The sequence below is a fragment of the Halichoerus grypus genome, chromosome 1, assembly GCF_964656455.1.
Source record: "Halichoerus grypus chromosome 1, mHalGry1.hap1.1, whole genome shotgun sequence".
NCBI lineage: Eukaryota > Metazoa > Chordata > Mammalia > Carnivora > Phocidae > Halichoerus > Halichoerus grypus.
Genome location: NC_135712.1, coordinates 58,781,223 through 58,787,222, shown reverse-complemented (window position 1 = coordinate 58,787,222; position 6,000 = coordinate 58,781,223). Strand labels below are relative to the sequence as shown.

The 6,000-nt window shown below is 45.9% G+C and overlaps 1 protein-coding gene across 3 annotated transcripts in view; it reads left to right on the top strand.

Moving 5' to 3' along the window:
• The first annotated feature begins 1,524 nt into the window (after positions 1-1,524).
• Positions 1,525-6,000, top strand: part of USF3 (upstream transcription factor family member 3) — a 50,259-nt gene continuing 45,783 nt past the window's right edge. For all 3 annotated transcript variants that reach the window (XM_078066158.1, XM_036107165.2, XM_036107164.2), the window contains exon 1: positions 1,525-1,752. The gene's annotated coding sequence lies outside the window, so the exon portion shown is untranslated. The remainder of the gene's footprint in view (positions 1,753-6,000) is intronic.

Below are 6,000 nucleotides of genomic sequence, written 5' to 3'. Positions count from 1 at the left end.
AGTGTCTTAACAAGAATACCTTGTATTCTGATCACAGTGGAAATTATTTCCTACAGCTGGACATATTAATACTATAAAATTTCATGGAGGTGCTATTAGCATTACTATTAGGTTCTGAATTGTAGAGTCTTTCTCATCTGCAGCTTTGATTTGGTTGTGCTAAGTCCATTCAGAGGCTAATTAGAACTATATATGCCGAGATAGATGAAAATTTTAAAGAAAAAAAAGTGTAAAAGTTCCACAGTTTATAAGCAACGTTAACGGCTTTCCGTTTTATCATACTCTTTATAAACTGCTGTACAAACATTAAGATGCAGTTACTGTTTAACTTTACACTTTTTTCTCAATACAAGGTCAGCATCTTCTGTACACAGGCTCAAATAATTCCCATCGTGCCATGCCCTGTGTGCACCTTCTGGAAGTTACCTGGTCTGGCCCATGGACATCTAATATCTGGGACATTTCCAAACCTGGTTGTGGAAGCGCCTGGAAATCTTTCACTACCACTAGGTGGAGGACACCTGTTTCAGGAGGGGGAAGAGTTATGAAATACGAAGCGAAAAGAGGAAAAGGGAGTTATGACCACGTTTCCAGAGCTCCAAACCCATTTGGGAGTTAGGGGACCCTCAGGTCTCCATCCATTACTCGCTCGCTGCTCTACACCTCTCAGATGTAGGTCTCTAGGAACGCAAGCTTGAAGTTCCCAACCCCATCCCCCAATGCCACATACTGTTTTCCCCCAATTGGGAGGCCCCCAGGACATTTCTGAACACGGTCATCTCCAGTTCAAAGGAATCTGTGCTTTGTTGCAAATGAAGGATGACAGATTACCATATCCTACAAATTCGAGCATCGTCAGGTCGGCAACGATCTTCCAGGGAAAGGGCCGTCGGAGACGTCTGGATTCTCTTCTTCCCCACTTCTTGTGACGGAGGCATCATTCTCCTTCCTACCCTCTAAGCTAAGAGGAGCTCTCTAATCATTCCTGCAAGCCTCCCATGCCCTCTTCCTTTTCAGTTTTTCCACTTCCAAACTGTTGAAAGAGGTGACAAGCAGCGCAGAGAACTAGATACAAAATAGTTTCTAAAAACACCTCCTTTTCTAGGTTCTCAAGGCGTCCCCTTTAAGGAACCAGGCCCACCTCCCCCTCAGTCACCTACTGGCTTTTCTCGCTGCCTATCACTCTACCTTTAAGAATATTTCCTGTTCCTTCAACCCAACTTGCACACCTCCGCCCCCCGGCCCTCCTCATTGGGCCGCCCGAGGCCCGTTCACTCTTCGGTTTTCCCTCCATCTCCTCCCGCCCTCTAGCCTAGCGCATCGGCGTCCGGGTTCTGATTGGCTACCACGGCAGCCTCCCCGGGGCCGGGTTGGTGGGCTGAGTGGCAGGGGCGGGAGCGCGGCGCACTCAGGGTAGGCTGTTCGCGTGCCGAGCGGCGGCCGCGGGAGGGGCGGGGAGGGGCGGGGAGGGGCGGGGGGAGGGGGGCTGGGAAAGTTGAGGCCGCGCTGCCGCCGGGTCTCCGGCCTTGAGGGCTCGGGCTCGCAGCGGCGGCGGTGGCCGCAAGAAGAGGCGGCGGGGGCGGGGGGAGAGGAGGGCCTGGGCCCGCGCTCCCCCAGCCCCAGAGGAGCAGGCGGCGGCCGCGGACGGAGAGATTCGCCCGAGCGGTCGGACACCCCTGCCGTACCCGCTTGGGATCATGACCCAGGCGGGGGTCGCCGCTGCCGCCGCGGCCGAGACCGCGCAGCCCGCCGGTGAGTGACTGCGGGAGGGGGCCGCTGACAGCCGGGGCGGGGGGCGGGGGCCGGGGCTGCGGGGGCGGCTCCGGGGGGCGGCTCCGGGCTCTGCTCCACCCACCCCCTCCCGGTCCCGGAGACGAGGGCTGCTCAGAGTGTGTTTCCTTCCTGGGGACCCCTGAGTGCAGAGCCCGGTGGGGTGCGAGCGTGGGCGCTGTGCCTGCCCCTCTTCTCCCCGACCTCCGGCGCCCCGCGCCCCCTGGTGCCAGGCGGGTGGGGGACTCACGCTGCGGCCCGGCCCCCAGATACGCGCGGGGCGAGAGAGGCTCCACGCTGCCCTGGGTGCATAAAGACCCGGGCATCCAGGTTCACACCGGATGGCCTTTGCCTGCCTCCTTCACCTTTTCCTGTCTCCTTCGTCCCCTCTTCTTTCCTTGCTCTCTGATTTTTCCTCGGACCCACTGGTCAGACTCATGCGACTTGCTTTTTAAGTCTTACCCTATAGTCAGAGAGTTAGGTTTGCGTTTTCTTTTTAGAAGCTTTTCTTTTCCTTTTTAAATAGGATCGGTACAAGCGAATGGTCAGCTCTTGAAATCTGGCTCCATATTTCTTTTTCATGTTTCACATTTTGATTGTTGGATTTTCCTGTACTCACTGCCCCCTCCCCGCTCCACGGTTCCGTTGGGATATGGTCTTTCGAGTTTATCAACTTTATCTGCAAATAAGAAACTGCACAAACCTACCTATGTGTGTGCTATGGGCTTCCAACTTATGTTCTCCACACCATTTTTTACCGTTAAGTAGATGTAGTGACCTAACACCACCAGAAATAAGATAGTTGTGGCTAACTTAATTTCGCATAAAGAAGACAGTTGCTTACCTATAAGCCAAGTACACATATCCTGAATAGGCACTTTGGTGAGTAACATGGACCCTGAAGCATATTTGCTTTTTCTTTAAAAACAAGTGAGCAAACCAACCAACCTGCTTTTTGAAGGATCAACAGGCTGTCATACTCTCTAAACATCTTGATGATTTTTTTTTTCCCACAAACACTGGTTAATGTAGCACAGAGTTATTGTATGGGATACATTTGTTGTTTCCCTTTTATTTGTGAAGTATTCTGACAGTATTTGTCACAAAATAATCAAAGTACTTTGTAATCATTGCACATCTGAAACCAAGAATAGTATATAATGTCTCTGGTACTACAAGAATGAATACTTAATCTCACATTTTGCTGTGGCCTAAGTAATAAGACTCTTGTATATGTAGGTATTACACTCTCTCTATATTTAAAAGAGAAATTTTGTAAAATCCAAACATGGATGCAGCCTAGAACATTCCTTAATGTGGAAACACTTCACTGCAGGGTTATAAGGGCAGCGTAGGATTGAAATATTTATTTTCTAAGTTAGTTGTCTGTAGGACATCATGGAAATAAAATTCTAAGTTACAGACTGTGCAGTCAATGGACCCGTCATGTGGAGAGAAATTGATGGGTTATTTTCTAATTTTCAGAGCTTAGCATTGTCAACAAGGGAAAAGAAACACTAAGAAAACAGAATGTTTAACTCAGGTTAGAAGATAAGCTTCAGCAGGTAATCAGCTGCCAGAGGTATAATTTTTAAAGTTCCCCAGGTGTTTCTATTTAGCAGGCATGGTTGACAACTACTGAGTCTAGAACAGTGTCCAAGCCACTAGGCTTGTGTTCCAGGCTCTGCTAAATCAGGCCTTCATTCGTGTGTCCAGTTTTTACGCAGTGCTTCCAAATCCTTGGACCTCCTCACGGTCCCACAACTGTGTAGTTCAGATCTCTGCTTTTGTTAATGACATTGGTCTTTCTCAGCATATGGACAGCCCTCCCTGTGCTCCTCTCCCCACCGATGATAGTTCTAACTCTACTTTTATGAAGGTTTTCCTAATAGCTCTCTCTAACTCTTAGTGATCGGCTCCCTTTGAACTTTATGCCATATATTGTTTAAAAGCATCCTTTTATACTTATACCATGTGGTGGTTTAATTTCTTTTGTGTATGTGTTTCATTACTCTCAAGCTTAACAGCAAAGCGTATTTTACTTTTTGGCTCTTCTACAGTGGTTTGCTATGAGTTGGATTGGTTTGCTTTGGAATCCTTCTGACCCTGCTTGCAACCCTAGTTTCAGGTTTGATTCTATTTCAGATGTTTCTGTTGTAGCTTTCTCACACCTTGACTTGCATTGAATCCATGTATGGATGTCAGTGTCTTCCATATCTTTTCCTGATTTCTTCAGTAGGTTAATTATTTTCTCCTCTGTGGCCTCATAACATCTTGTACTTATTTCTGGGTTAAAGCTAATCACATTGCCAAAGGTATGTGTTTATCCACCTTTTCCACCAGACGCTACCTAGAACCTCCATGTTGAGCAACTCCTGTGGTATGTTTCACGTTGTATTCTATTTTTTTTTTTAAGATTTTATTTATTTATTTGACACAGAGAGAGAAAGAGAGTGCACAAACGGGGAATGGCAGAGGGAGAGGGAGAAGCAGCCTCCCTGCGGAGCAGGGAGCCCGATATGTGGGACTCATCCCAGGACCCCGGGACCATGACCTGAGCCAAAGGCAGTTGCTTAACCGACTGAGCCACCTAGGCACCCCTCTCTTTTTTTTTTTTTTGAAGTAGGCTCCACATCCATCACATTGTATTCTTAGATACCATTGCAGCATGGCAAAGCTGCAACCCCCAACATAGGAACTGTGTTCTCTAAATCTTTGTAATTTTATTTATTTATTATTTTTTTTAAAGATTTTATTTTTAAGTAATCTCTACACCCAACATGGGGTTTGAACTTACAACCCTGAGATCAAGAGTCGCATGCTCTACCGACTGAGCCAGCCAGGCGCTCCTATCTTTGTGATTTTAGGACCTAACGTAGCACTTCTCATTCATAGGGACTTAATAAATGTTTGTTGAATGAGTAAATGACTGCCATGTTATATATCATGCAGAGATAGCCCTGTACATCTTTAGCATAGGTTGATTTGACATTGATTGCTTTGCTATTAAATATTTTTGTGTCTTCTATTATGAATTTGTTAAGGGTTAGTGGAAGTTAAGTAATTATGGTTGCGGCAGACCCCTTAAACTTGTAATCTTACTTCCAATATGCATGGGGATATATAGCTTGAGTCTTTTACTCTGAGCTCTAAAGGTTGACTCTTGTTATCCATAAAATATTTGTGGAACTCTCACTAAGAGAAAAGCTTTTAACTGTCCAATTGGATAATTTTTCTTTTTCTCATTAAATTTTCCATATGAGTACAATTGTACTACTTCAGAAGGCCAGATCTTTTAATTAGATCGGTAGAGCATGATAAATTGCTCCTATTAATGTGCTAATACTCTGTTTTAAATTCAGTTCATCAAGTATTTATTGAGTGCTTACCATGTGCCTAATACTTGTAGGTGCTAAAGAGTACAGAAATAGTAAACATTGGGAACTCAGCTCTTTTTTTTTTTTTTAAGATTTTATTATTTGACAGAGAGAGACACAGCGAGAGAGGAAACACAAGCAGGGGGAGTGGGAGAGGGAGAAGCAGGCTTCCCGCGGAGCAGGGAGCCCGATGTGGGGCTCGATCCCAGGACACTGGGATCATGACCTGAGCCGAAGGCAGACGCTTAACGACTGAGCCACCCAGGGGCCCCGGGAACTCAGCTCTTAAGAAGTTTTTCAACTTATAGGAAGGATTGGGGAACACCATATCAAATAATTAAGGGACTGAACACAGTATTCATTAGGTGCTAATTTAAATATGAGTACCCCAAATCTAAGATGCAGTGGTTAATACTATGGAAAATTAAGAAAGAGCAGATACTGGGATACCTGGGTGGCTCAGTTGGTTAAGTATCTGCCTTTGGCTCAGGTCAGGATCCCAGGGTTCTGAGATCGAGTCCCGCATTGAGCTCCTTGCTCACTGGGGAGCCTGCTTCTCCCTTTACCTGCCACTCTCCCTGCTTGTGCCTGCTCTCTCTGACAAATAAATAAAATCTTAAAAAAAAAAAAAGACCAGATATTCTTTCAATAGACATTTATTACTCCCATATACTGAGTACTAATTGTTGAGGATACAAACATAAAACATGTGGTTTCTACCATTTAGAAGCCTTACAGGCTAGTGGGAAAAACCAGTAAGCATGTAGAGTATATTTCATATTAAGACATTGTGGAGTATTATGTCAGGATGTTTGGGACTAACCTCTAGGAATCAGAGAAAGTTTCAAAGAGG